This window comes from Hydra vulgaris, chromosome 15, assembly GCF_038396675.1.
Source record: "Hydra vulgaris chromosome 15, alternate assembly HydraT2T_AEP".
Lineage (NCBI taxonomy): Eukaryota > Metazoa > Cnidaria > Hydrozoa > Anthoathecata > Hydridae > Hydra > Hydra vulgaris.
Window position 1 is genome coordinate 17,555,594 of NC_088934.1, and position 15,423 is coordinate 17,571,016.

A 15,423-nucleotide genomic window follows, 5' to 3' on the forward strand; every position below is an offset into this window, starting at 1 on the left:
GCATTGTTATAAAAGTTTATAAAATAACAACAACAAAAAAAATAGCTTGCAATTTTGATTAAAACCCTGTTGCTATGCGTGTGATGATAACGTAAGTTACAATTCTTGTAAGAGTCAGACTCAGATTCAGTGTCACCGACCGTGTAAAAAAAGTTGAAATAAAACGTTAAAACCGAGGTCCGTTGAAACGTTGAAACCGCGGTCCTTGTAAAAAAATGAACCTTCAATTCTGACTAATTCTGAGAATTTAGGAAATGAAAGTGATGAAAATTTCCCGGTCTCAAAAAAAAAAGGTGGCGCATGCGCAAAAAGATCAGGTGACAAAAAAAATTTAATGAAGCGTGACCAAATGTATATAAAGCGTGAAAAAAAATGAAATGGGTTCATAACGAATGGAATCAAAAAACAAACCGTTACAACAATTTCAAACTCCAACGACCGTAGCAGTAGTTCGACCTTATAAACAAGATCCTCCGATAGATAATGGTGGTACACACGACTCGCATGGGAATCATATTCGAAATTTTGAAGTGTATTAATGCATGGAAAGTAGCGTCGATAATAACACTTTCGAGTTTATTTATTGTTATTGTAGCAGGAGGATATTTATTTGGAGCGTTACTAGGAGTTTTTATATTACTTGGAACACTGTTGGGATTTTATATTTGTACTAAAATAATAAAAAACAAAGTGTAAAAATATATATATTATAAAAATATTATTTTCCAATTCTATTAATTCCGTAAGAAATTCCACCAGAGATAGCTCCACCCAAAACAGCTTTACCAATGGTAGGTAGAAGAGCGCTAGCAAATGCTGGTATAATGGCTTTAGATGCCATTCCTAAAAGAGGTCCAAAAAGAAATTTTCCACGCATTCGTCTTGTTCTATGTCTTTTATTATGTCTTTTATTATGTCTTTTTTTATGTCTTCTTTTAAACATTTTTTTATCGCGCTATCAGTGATGATAATAACAATGGACCTAAGAATGGAAGAAATCGACCACGCATGCGTTTTCTTAAATGTCTTCTTAATCGTTTTCTACCTGCGCCTTTTAACGGAGGTAAATAAACTCTTCCTCTTCCTCTTTTTCTATGCATTACGACATGTTTGAGGACGGTTAAAGTAATTATATATTGTAAAGTCGTGTTTTTTTAACATGATCAAATTTAGTTTTTTGCATTTGTTTTTTTAAGCCTCATACCAAGGGTAAATTTTTAATTTTTCTTAAAGTGTCTTGTATTTTCTTTGTCTTTTAAATCGCTTTCTACCAGCTCCTTTTAAAGGAGGTAAATAAACTCTCCCTCTTCCTCTTTTTTTATATGATTTTTTTTTTATTTTACAAGCGGTGCAACACCCTATTTTACGCATTGCGTTGCTTTTGAAGATAATCCAAAGCGTAACCTCCTACGTTTGATTTCAAAAGGCGTTTAGCAAAATTTTTCACTTTGGTAATAAATTTTCCTTTCCCTCTACGAGTTTTATGATGTCGACGACGGTGACCTCTTGTACGTCTGCGAGCCATGAACGCGACAAATAAAAAAAAACAACTAGATTTAAGAAAAATTTTTTAGAAATAAATAGCCGTTTACTTATAAAATAATAAATACAAATAGGGTTTGTTTAATAAAATGACAAATGTTTTTCATAACAAATTAAGACGATTTAAATTTGGTAGGAATATAGGTGACTTGAGTGTCGTTTCCTGAACCTTGTTCTATAACTTGAGCTTGATATTGCATAAATATAACAAGTACACCTTTAAATTGTTCTGTAAATTGCACATTGATTTGAAACGAATTATTTCCAGCAATAGTAGCAGGAGGTTTATCGTTGATAAAATTAAAATCGCTAGTGCTATCGATGACTAAAGGTTCTGTAGTGTTAGTAGTACTAAAATAGAGTTTAGGAGTTCTTAAAAAGCTATCATCGTCTGCAGTATAAAAATCTGCAATATTGTTAATATTAAAAGTAGAGGGTGTATTTCCTTTAAACAAGGAAACATAACTTTTCCAAAGGAACAATTGATCGTCTTGCTTTGTCAAATCGTATTCAGTAGTATCACCTGCTGAATTAACATATGTTCTTCTGTAATTATAAAGGGTGATTTTTTTAATCATGTTGCAAGCCATTTCAACGGGTGTAAAACAACTTTTGCTTAAATGATCGCTTTCTTTTTTTGAAGTAACAGAAAATATAATGCTGTGAGGTACAAGATCTGCTGTCTTTATACTTCCCAAATTAACAGTGACTTCCGTCACATTTTCTACATTGGTGACAACTTGTTCGTAGTGAGCGATACGTAGTAAAGTATACATTTCGTCTTTTTTACTGTTGAGATATAAAGATTTTTCCAAGGGTAAACTAGGTTTGAGTCTATAGGTATTGCAATAAATCATTGGGTTTTTTATAGCTACTCCTACATTAGCAAGAGCTGTTACTTGTGCGTCTGTAATAGGTCTAACCCATTCTAATAGTTGATTCATATCGTTTTCAATATAAAACTCAAATCTTACTTGTTTATTTTTTCCAAAATATTCTTTCATTTGAAAAATTTCACATATTAAACTCAAAGGTACTCTAAATTTACAACCTTTTTCTGCAGTCATAAAAGCATTATATCTATCTCTTAGCGCTGTTTGATAACCAGGAGCTACTGGAGCTGGTGTTCCAGTAAGTGGTCTAATGAGGCCATTAGGGTCTGCAGCTTGTATAAGCGTTTTGGTTTCAGTAAAAGTAATAGGGGTTGTATTTTCAGTTTCTTCTGTTAAACCTAAACTAGGATTAATCCACGACTCTCTAAACGCTTTTGTATAACTTTTTTTAACTAGCATTGTTTTAAATCGATCATAAGAACGATTAATGATAGCGTTGTTCGAACAAGTAGTATTATTTATTTGATAGTTGGGATAAAATTTTAAACATTTAAATAAGGCTTGAATAAAGTTGTAGCAAAGACAGACTTTGTTGACTAATTCATCGTCTGTTGTAGGTGTAAATCTTGTTTGCGTGTTGACATTTTTATAAAGAAATAAATCAAAATCTATATAATAATCGGGTAGATATGTCCATTCGTTGAGTATAGTGGTAAAAGAAATTAAATTAGCCATGTCAGAAGTAAGATCGTAAGAAAATTTTTGATTATTAACAGCAATGACTTCATCTTGAGCTTGAGCTGTTTGAAATCCAGGATATTTTTCATTTAATATCGCTTTATATTCAGCACTAATATTACCACTTGTTGCTTCTTGCAATAAACGATTTTCGTGGTCTGCTTGTGCCAAAACATCTTCAATAGTAATATGACCGTTTGTATTGGGTGTATAACGATTGCCGTCACCGTCTCTCACATATTTAGCTAACGAACCCATTTTTTTTTGAAAAAAAAGAAATAAAACATTTTTTTCCTATTTATTCATCTTCTGATTCTGAAGTAGTTTTTTTAAATGGTATTTTTTTATTTTTAACGTCTTTTAAAGCACGAGTGTAACCAAGTTCAATTAGACTTTTTTTATTCAATTTTTTTTTCTTTTTGTCGTTGTTATTCTGCATGAGTGGACTTGATAATATGGCTCTTTGTTGAATAATACAGTTTCTACATAAACCGTTTATCTTGTCAACAGCATTGACTTCTTGAAAACATTGCGAACAAATGTGTAAAGGACTAGATTTGCTTTTAGGTTTTTTTTCAACAAGTTCTTCTTCTTCTTCTGAACTTTCGGTTTCAGATTCTGAATATTTTCGTTTTTTAGGTTTGGATTTGATTTGTTCCTTTTTTTTCCTATTCTTGGGAGGTTTTTCTTCTGGTATTTCTTCTTTTTTATTTTTGATTTTTTTAATTTCATCCAATTCAGATTTCATGTTTTGCAATTCGGATTTGGTGGAATATTGAGTTAGTTGATTTTGTAATTGTTGCATGTGATTTTTAATTTGAGTGAATTGTTCTTTAGGATTAACTTTTGATTCTTGCATCATTTTTTCTTCTAAATTGACTAAATTTTTATGATATCTTCCTTTGGCGCACAAGAGACTCATTTTTTTTTATGTAAATAGGTAAGAGAAAAAAATAAATAACAACTTTTTTTTCTTTTTATATTTTCTTAATCATAATAAAAAATAAAAGACATTATTTTATACTAATCAAACTAGTTAATTGTAAAACGGAACCATTTGAATCTTTAACGTAGGATTAAAAAAAACGGTAGAACTAAGATTATTAAAGGTGAGCGGTTCAGATTTTGAATTAAGAAACGACCATCTTGATTGTTTCCAGTCGTCTACATCGTTGATATCAAAGGTGGATAATTGTCCTTGAATAGAAGGATTACGATTTTTTGTAAAATCAATATTGGTGGTCACTTGAGTCGAATTGGTGTAGTCTGTTAAATTGAAAAAAGCAACAATACCGGGAACATAAATTTTGTTCATATACATTCCACAATTTATAGCTTGATCGCATTTGATAAAAATATAAGTGTCTGTAGTCGAAGGAAAGTTGGAAACAGTGTTATTAAAATTACTAATTTGAACTAGAGCACATCTTAAGAAAGCGAGTCTTTTTTTTTGAATTTTAAAATCTAGCGACATGGCGTTGGTCATATTTTGATCGACTTGCATAACAAAGGGATTGATTTGTTGAGTTAAACTGTATTGATCTCTTTGTAAAAGTAAAGTATAAGGTACAGGATTGTTTCCAACAGGTTGATACATTTTTAAAATGATATTTTTTAAAGGCAAACTGTCTGTCCAAGTTTGTATAATCGTACCGTCGCTCTTTTTTTGATAAATAAATTGACCGGTGAGCGAAGTGCAATAAAATACCAATTCTGTTAGATTATTTCCTTGTAATATAGCTTTGACACTATTTAACCATGTTTTATGAGTCGGTGTTGTCGCTCTTTCAAAACTAGTTGTAGTGACAAGAGGTACTTTGATGCTATTTGAAAATAGAGGTTTGGTTTGTTCGCAATAGATTAAAACTTCAATAAAAGTTTCTGCGTTATATTTAGCAATTAAAGCGTTATCGCCTGTCCACATTTTGACAATGTCATCAGGTAAGTTGGAAGGTAACACTTGAAAGGTTCGCCAATAATTCGGTTTTATTTCGGGTTCGCCAATAATTCCGGTTGGGGAAACATAATTGATATCATAATCTGAATAGGAATTATGACTCATTTTAAAACCTAACATGTTTCTCTTAAGGAATACGCTCAATTTAATGGGTGATAATAATTTTCTTTGGAAGGAGGGTAAAGAAAAAAAAGTATAATAATTGGATACTCCGTCAATAGGTTGGGGAATACATGAAGGTATACCTTTGGGTATATTTGTAAGATATTTACTAAACATGTTAAAATCGGGTCCTGCATAAGTATGATCGGCAAAGGTCAAGTTGTTTAAATTGAGATTGAGTAAATTGTTTGTTACGTTTAAACTTTCGGTAAAAACATCCATCATTTTTAATTCTCTTTCAGGCCATATGACTTGATCGACGTTAAAAAAAGGTAATGGTAAAGAAGCTAAAGGTATATTTTTCAAAGTATAACGAAAATATTTTCTAGATGATCTAGATGAAAGAGGAAACCATATTTGATAAAAACTTGTTAATAATTCTACAGGTTCAGCTCCCAACTCGGATGATGTGACATAGAGTAATCTGCTCGCCGTTTGTGCGCGAATACTTGCAAAAGCAGCTTTAATAATATCTGCAAATTGTGGTAGTACCATTTTTTCAGTAGTATAAACTCCGGGCGTAGCGGGGTTTTTAGTATCAACGTAATCATTCCAAATTTTCCATAAGGCGTTAATATGAATATTGACATTATAAGGTATGTTGAAATCGTTTAGATTAGTTTCTACGTTATATAGGTTGCCTTCAAAAGGTATTGTATTGGTGTTGGTTAATATTTTTAATAAAAAAAAAGCAATTTGCCACGGTACAATGTGTTTTGTTTTTGATTTTTGACTTTCTGCAATAGGTAATATGTTATGAATATAAATATCTAAATCAACACTAAGAATATTATCATCGGCAGTTAACGGTCTGGTATCCGAAAGTAAGCTTCCCGAAGATAATGAGGGGTTTTTATAATTGGGTGTCAGCATGATGTGAATAAACGGACGAACAAAAGTATCTTCTACACCGTTTAGAATAATCTGTCTTTCGGGTGAAATAGCTGCTATTTCTGTTGCGGTTAAAAGCGGATGTTTTGCATATATTACAAAATTTTTACTAGTGTGAGTGTTTAAGGATAAGTTGTATATGTTGTCGTATAATGATCTACTACTATTATAATTATATTGTAGTAATTTGGTAAAATCTTCTAGAACGTAGGCAGTTGCAGATGTTCTGTTTGAAAAAAAACCAAAATAAGACAAACCTATTTCTTGTACGGTTGAAGTCGAACTAGATCGAATAGGTTGTAAAAAAGAAGGGTTGCTTGCATATTCGTTACTTTTTTTATAATACCACAATAAGTTATAGTTGGTTCTGTTAGCAAATGGGGCGGTATTGACGTTGAATAAATTTTGTTGTACATTGTTGTTTGCATCTAAACTAAACTTGATCATGGGCATATTGACTACAGCTGTTTTGTATCTAAGTTCAGTGTCAGGATCAAATAATAATTTTGGATTAAAATATTTTAATGATGAAATTTTAGCATCTTTATTATAATAAGTTGAAAAAAAGTCTGAAAAATAGAGCACTCTATTTAATCTGGAATTATAAAGTTCCAAGTTTCTAATAAAAAAATCATCTTGTCCGCCATGGGGTGTCATAGTACCAAAGAGTTTACTTCCACCTGTTGCATAAAAGGACCACATAAAATTCAAATGATCGCTACTCATGTTTTCCATATCTAATATGTCATAGCAAGGAAACGTGTCACCTGGTAAAGGGATATGATTAGCGTACAAGACAACACTTTTTGTAACAAGATAAAAATATTTTATGGGTCTTGTAGGATTAGCAATCATGTCGTTTTGAATATCGCACAACATTTTTTTTATAGCTGGTTTGGATTCCATTCTTAAACCGTAAGCGTTTTCAGAAAAAGATAGACTTTCGTCTACTCGAGTTAAATTTGTAGGTACGTCCATACTGGCTAAATGTAAAATGGTGTTATTTTTAAATGTGGGTTTGTCAATATCGTTAGGTGTCAAGGGTAAACTAAAATCGTTCAAAACATTATAATGCACGCTAGCTTGATTTTTATTTTTAATTTCGCTAAAATAATACGTGCTACAATCATATTTATTTACATCTAAAACATCGTCAAACGTTAAATTGTTCATTTTTTCTTTTTTTCTTGCTGTTTTTTCTTCAAAGGTTTTAAAAATGTATTAACATATTCGTTAAAGTTTTTATAATAAATGTCTTTGTCTTCTTCGTTAACAGGTAACAAATCTTCTCGTTTTACTTTAAATGTCTTATTTAAATTGCCTACTATTCCCACTTTATAAATATAAACGGGTAAATAACCTTCGACTGAAGGGTTAGTGCGCTGAGAGACTTTGATAATAATTACTTTTTTGGTCGTGTCCCAATACGGTTGATCGCGAGTAGTCGATTTGCTAAAAGTGTCTTTGGGATCTATTTTATATTTTTTCAAATAACATTCGGTTCCAACGGAGAGAGGTTTGTATATTTTTAATTTTTCGTTTTTGTATTCTTTTTCTACTCGATGTAACATGTTGGAAGAAAAATGATGTCCTCGTCTTTTGTCGTCTCGGTATTGATCGACTAAACGAAGAGCTTTACCTTTGGCGTCGTCAGCATCCAATTCATCAGGAGCGATTCCACTCGTGACTCGTTCTTTTTCGTTGAGTTTTTGTTCCATGTCCTCGATATAAAAACTCCAATTCTTTTTTTGAAGTTCACCTTGTTTTTTTAATTTTTGATAAAGTTGTTTTAATCGTCCTATGGTGGATTCGGCCAAGTAAGCTTTTCCATAATTTTTAGAACTAAAATGAACAATGTTTTGTTCATAACACCATTCTTCCATTTTGTTGTTAAAAAATTCACCACCTTGATCCGTTTGCAAGTAGATAAACGTTTTATCGTCTCTTTTAATGTCTTCAAAAATATGTTTAAAACTGCTCAGCACTTTGTCTGCTGTTTTTTTACTGGTGACTCTCAAATAGACTTTTTTAGATACTCCATCTACCACAACTAAACAAAATTCGGGTCGATGAGAAGCAAAATTTAAATTAAAACTGTTCATGTCGGCCAAATCAGCTTGAAAATATTGTCGAGGTCTATCGTACGAATATTGATGTGTTTCGTAAACATAAGGTTTGCGAGGAGCTTGTTTTTTAGCGTTGACATCGGTTGTTTTTTTAAAAAGCAAAGTAACGTGTGACCAAGCGGTGATGAGTCCGTTCCATTTGGCATAGATGGAATTTTCTAAAAGCGCTTTGAGTTGATCATAAAATTTCAAATCGGTTGGATTTTTTTTTAAAGTGTCCAATTGTAATAAAACTTTTTTAATTTTGGGTACGTCAGTCAAAGCAAACAAACGACTCGATAATTTGGTCAGTTGATCTTCTACAAGATTATCAATAGCATCTCTCAAAACATTGTCCATTTTTTTTAAAAGTCGGTATATTTTGTTATCGGAGCTTTTCTTTTTCTTTCGTCTATATTTGTAGACGATGATCTAGTAGGTGGTTTTTTTGTTCTTAATCCTAAACGACCACTTCTAGTTAACATTGGAGTTTCAGTACTAGCGCTAGCAGCTGTTGGTTCGCTTTCTGTTGTTTCAGGTAAAGCAGTAGCTCCTAATAATGTGGGATCAGTTTCAGGTTCAGTAGTTGTGTTTGTTTCAACAGGTTCTTCTTCTTTTTTAGTTTCTATCGGACCTAAATAAGGATCGGATGCTCGTGTTCGTGGTTCTTTTTTGGGTGTAGGAATTTCTAATAAGGAAGACTTTGTTAAAGGATGAGTGAATAAATTTCTTTTTTTAAAATGGGTAACATGTTTTAAAGCGTTGGCAAAATTTACAATATTATTAGAATCCATTTCAAAACATTTTTTATAAGACATTAAAAGTGAATTTAAACGAATAAGATGAGAATTATACATTGCACCCATTATCATTAACATTTCGAGCAAACTTTTTTCTTTGATTGTATTTTCTGTACTGTAAAATTGATTCGAATTGGATTTAATATGTTGCAATAATCCCAACATGCCTCCTTTTGCACAAGTTTGTTCTACTTCTTCTTTTAATAGGACAACATCTGTTACATCTCTAAAAGGTAAAGAAGGCACAGTGTTGAAAAAAGTTTTGAACGTCAAATAGACCATTGTTTCTCCGATGGCTCTGCTAGCTAACGCGTTTTCGTTATAGTTGTTTAACATTTGAGCAAATATATCTTTATTAGGTAATAAATAACTGTTGGCTTGAATGTATTCTCTCAATATTTCAAATTTATCACCTCGAAACATTTCGCCATAGTGTATACATCTTTGTTGAATAATGTCTTTTGTTTGTGTTAATATTTCAAAAGCTCTACTTCCACCAAAACTTTTATCGCTGAGAGATTCGCTTTCTATAAAACTAGAAGTCATAACAGTGTAAGGATCTCGAGCTAGAGCACTAGCATATACACCTTCGGAGGTTAATTTAGTTTCGTTTCGGAAGGGTATGTTGTATTTTCTAATAAAACTCCATAATTTGGCAAAAGTAAGTTGTCTTATTTGATAATAGTCGGCTACTATTCTCATGTTTGTTACAGAATGAGAAGAAGTGAGTAAAGTTAAAAATTCGTTAGCATAATAGGAATATTGTTTTGGATCGTTTATTTTTTCAAAGGCAAAGTTGGTGACATTGTTAATAATACTAGCTATAGATTCTTCTACATCTACGACGTTGGCTAGATATAAAATATAAATTTTTAAATTGTTTAAAGTAGCTTTTTCGTTTCTCGGTTTGTAAACGCGTAAAGAAATTTGATGCGAACCAAATCGATAATTGACTTGATTTTTACACATGTCCACCAGCTGTTTAGCCAAGTTGGGAATTTTTTTTACAGATTCGCTTCGATAAAGCTGTTCTAGAATTTCACTTGCATTGGCTGTTTCGTGAAAAATTAAAAATTTATTAAGAGGTGTCAAAGTGTAAATTTTTTTATTAGCCGATGGAATAGTGTTCAAAGTAGTAGAACGCGGTAAAGTGTTTAATGTAGATTGAATAGAGGTGGGTGGTGTAGCGGTAAGAGCGTTGTCTTGAATAGGAAATCTTTTTAAATTTCTCATGCTTCTCAAAGATTCGCTTATATTTCTTTGATCGATTTGATCATTAAAATCGCTTTGTTTATTCAGATTTAAAATGGATTTAAAAGCGTAAGCATCACCTCCTACGTTGAGATAGGTTTTCCATTTTTCTTGATCGCTGATTAAACTTGTAGCTATATCACTATCGAGCATAGTGTCTAGAGGTAACAAAGCATTTAAACTTTGTTGAAAGCTTACTTCGCCAGCAATTTGATTGTCGAGATTGATGGGATCGGCATAATTGAGAGAAGAAGGCAAATCGTATCTCTGGATAAGCTCAGAGACATTGGATGTGTTTGTTTCGCCAGATTCTAGGTTACTTTGTTCGTTTTCTTGTTCGTCAATTTGTAACAATTTTTTGTTAAAAACATCCATGTTGTAGGCATTTTTGGCTAATACCTTACGTAAGGTTAATAAAGGAGACTCGTGATAAGGTCTATATCTATTCATGTTTCATAAAAATACAAATTATTTTGAAAATACAATTCTTTTTGACAATAATCAACGTCAAATTGTTGTCTTAATAAATCGATTACAGTTTTTGTAGGTTGTATAGTGTCGAATGAGATTAATTTATTAGCGTAATAATTTATAATTTCGTGATAAAGTTTAAAACGAGTAGAGTTGAAATATTCTTTTAAAACGTCGTAATTGTGATAAACAAAGTCTGATATAGCTTGATTTTTATCTTTCATTTTTTCTTTTTTCATAATGACTTTTCCGTTTTCGTTAAATTTTGGATACGGATACAAATATTCTTTGACAAAAAGTTTAATTTCTATACAAACGTATTCTTGAAAAGCGTTTTTTATTTGTTGTCGTTCGTGATCCGATAAAAGTTCGCATTTTAACATTTTTACAGCGTTAAAACGCGTCAAAATTTCTTTCATCCATATTTTAATTTCGTTTTCGTCAATGTCTTTTCTTCTATTCATTTTGGGAATAAATATTTGTCCTCGAACAGCCAACTTTTGTCTCATGGCTTGTCGTTTACTCGCTTTGTTAGAAGGATTGCAACATTCGTAATCGTTTTGTAAAATTCGTAAAAATTCTTCACTTTCCCAATCATGTAGAATCAGAGGCGTGTCCACTGTCTGAAGATTCGTCTGTAGATTCGTCTGAAGATTCGCACAATCCATATCGTTTTTGTCTTTTAATTTCTTCGAGTAGCTGTGTTGCTCTCTCGCTTTCACTCCATTTTCTTTTTTTTATCGTATTTTCTTTTTCCTTATTTATATCCATTTTATCTTCTTCGCCGGGTTTATTCTCCTTCTCTTGATTATAGTTGTTGTGATGCGATTTGAGATAATAATGATTTTTTAGATTAGGCGCTTTTACGTAGGGAAAAGATTGAAAACTAACAATTTTTTTGTTCACGCTCATGTCTTTATAATCAAAGTCCAATTTACCTTGAGCGTCTACTGGAATAAATACTTTTTGTTCTTTACTCGTAATTTGAGTTCTTAAGCGTGCAACGGAAGAGTTTCTTTTAAACAAAGCCAAATGTCCGTGTTGATTAGAAGTTTCTTTATTTAACAAATCGGTGATAACGTGATGATGCATTTTGCCGGTCGAAGGAAAATCGTTTTTAAATATTTTTTCAATTTCGCTGTTGTTATCAAAAGAAATGATACATTTGTAATGAGACACTAAATTGTTCCAACATTGACTGGCTTTAGAAGGTACGGAATGAAAAACGGTAATGGTACCTACTCCGTGATGAGAACCGCTAGAACACGCGCTAGTGTATTGTTGACTTTTTAAACAAAAAGCGCTAATGTCATCAAATAAAAGTATTGTTTTTAATAAACGGTGATCGCTATTTTGAATACCGTATTTATCTTTGGAAAAACCAATAGCTCTCTGTATTACCGAATCTAAATTTTCTGGACTGTTCACTGTTATAATCTGATACGCTTCTAAATTATTTTTTGAAGAGTCGATAATATTTTTCCATGTTTTGTGTTGACAATCGCTAGGTTCTCTCATTTGTATCACAAATAACATTTCGGCATCAGGAAATTTTCCACAATGTAATAAATCTCTAGCCATAGTTGATTTTCCACTGTTTGTAGGACCTGTAATAATTGTATTTTCTGGATAGACATCTTGAGTAGGTTTAAAAATATTAAATTTTACTTGCGAATGGGTTTCATCGTCTTTGAGTTCAGTTTCTTTTGATGTTCCTTTCAAATAGAAATCATGAAAACCTTTTTCGTTTAATATTTCGGTAATAGATCTACCATCTTTTTTTTCTATAAGTTTTTCTATAGGTTGTTCTACAGTCTCTATTTTTTGTTCAAGAGGTTTTTCTTCTTTTTCTTCCATTTTTTTTTTTTAACTACGAATAAAAAAACAAACATTTTTTTTAATTTATATCCTTTTTTTATCAAAAAAATTTTTACAAAATACGGTTCAAAATAATTTTTTTAATGTCCATTCTTGGTATGTTGTTCATTGCGTAAAGTAATTGTTCTTTAGTGCCATTACGATTCCATATTTTTAACATTTCAAAAGCTTTTTCTTCGATATATCTGTAATCTGCATCAATAAGATCCAGTTCTTGTTCACACACTTTCAAATATCTTCCACACGTTTTCCAATCTCGATTTAATCGTTTTGCCACTTCTGTTAATACTATATTATCCATCTTTTTTATTTTCTAAAAGACAATTACAATTATAATGAATACTATTGTATTCTTCACAATGAACACAATCTTCTTCATAACATCCCACGTGACACTCGAAACATAAATATTCAACCAAACAATCAAAACAGCAACTTAAAAATCCTTCATGAATTAATTGTCGTCCGTTCAGAGTAATGAGAATCAAACGCGAAGTATAAGAACCGTTTTTTTTATTTTTAAAATAATGAATTTCGTTTTCTGTATTTTCTACTAAATAAAAATTTTTAAAACCAATTTCTTTTAATTTGTTTTCAAGTTGTTGCGCTGTCCATTTTTGTTCTAAAAAATAAAACACCATTTTTTTTTTTATAATCATAAAAAAATTTTTTTTTACAAATTTATATTCTTTTTAAGATCGTATAATAAAGGGATCAAAACTTTTCGATTAAACATGGCCATTGTTTGATAACGTTCTGATTGTTTTATAATATTTTTTTCAATTTCAAGTAAATTTTGAATATGTTCATCGCTACAAAATTTTTCTATATCGGGTAACACTTTTAAATTGGCTTCTCGTATCGGTTGCAAAAGATAATGATCACGAATTTCGGTCATGACTCCGTCATCAAAAACATAATTTTTTTGTGTAAATCTTTTTAAAAAATCAATAGTGTGCGTTTGTATTTTCACTTGTTTGTAATTGACACTCATTCTATTTTGTTCGATAGGTTGATTTTCTTTTATCACTGAAAAAGGAACTTGTTTACACAATCTTTTGGCAGCAAAGGTATCGAATCCGTTGACATAATTTGAAAATAAAAGTTTAGAATTGGGTACTCCTTTAGCTCTATTTTTATAATAATTTTTTTCTTCGTCTCCGTTGACGCTATGAACGCTATAACATTTAGGTCCCATAGCAAAAGCTTGTGCAATGTAATAAGGAGGAGGTATTTCGTTTTGAAAATGATCCGTTTCTTTGGCGTAAAGAGTGGAATAAAAAGGATGAGTCGTTTTATAATTGGAATAATCCATCCAACGATTGCCAAAGTTTGAAAAATAAATCCATTCTTCTACCTTTTCTCGAAACGTTGTGGAAAGCATTTTGTGTTTCTTTTGCGTAATAAAAAAACAACCAGAATCAGTATCTGTTACTACTAAATGTTTTTCAGCTCCATGATTTCTTAATACTTGTCCCAATTCCCAACTAAAACGTCCTACATTAAGTTTGGCATAAGATAAAATTTGTGAAGCTACAATACGTAAAGAGGTGTTTACGAGTTTGCATTTTTCGCTGGTTGTTAAAATGAGAGCGTTTTTATGATCTTTCGATTTTAAAAGTTCAAAGGCGTCTTTCATTTCATGATGATTGTCTTGATCGTGAAATAAAATACTTTTGGTTTTAACATCTGTCATTAAACCAAACAAAGTTTCTTTAAAATAATCATCATAACTAAAATCACTCGTTTCGTATTCATCTAAACATACTTTTTTTTCAAAAACGTCCAATTTATATCTTTCAGGTTCAACACCGATGAATTGTGATCCGTTATATAATAAATTTTGAAAATGAAAAGGGAATAACTTTTTAATATTTTCATCGGTTTGACCTTCTTGAATTAAAACACGACGAATGTTTTGAAAATTTTCAATACTATTTTGAAATGCTTTTTCTTCGTGGTTCATAAAAGTAGTATTTAGTTTTTGTGCAATTTGTTGACTCAAGGTTCCGTAATGACCGTTAATTTGTAATTTGCAAGAAGCATCCACTACCTTGTCGCCCTTTTTAATAGCTTCTTTTCTTTTTTCCATATTTCGTTTTACCATTTTTTGAGCTAAAGGATAACGCCATAGAGGAAGCACTTTGTAAATTTTTTCAACAATGCATCCACAGCACGTAGTCAACCATATTAAAGTGTCTAAAAATTCACACGTTTCATGCGAACTTAATTTCATGACCAATTTAATAGTTTTGTCTTTTTCTATACCGTAGGTTCCATTGTTTTTGAGATAACGTTTGGATACAATTTCAGTGGGAGAATAATCTTGAAAGGATATAATTTCTTTTTCTACCATGGGTGAAAAACCTCCTACTTGATCTTGATACTCTGGTTTCATAGTAATTTGACAATGCACTAAAGCGCTCGTCGAGAAACCGTTTAAATTAACGCGATGATATTTTCGAATCACATCGTCTAAAGTAATACATTCCAAATCAAAAGAATATTTCATGTGAAAAGGTAAAGGTTTTAATTGAGCTCCTCCGTATTGTCCGTTTTCGTCCATAAAAATTAAACAACCTCTCAATTCGCTGTTTAATTTGAGTTCTTTTATTTTAGGTTCAAAGTAATCTGTATCAATGGCAAACTTTTGCGTACCGTTGGTGGACATACCGCCTCGAATACTCTTTTCAATCATTTTTTGATGTTCGTTGGTCGCAGGATATTGGATTGGAATTAAACTGATGGTAGAATTGAGTTTACTGGTATAACTAAAAATGCTAACATGATTTAGA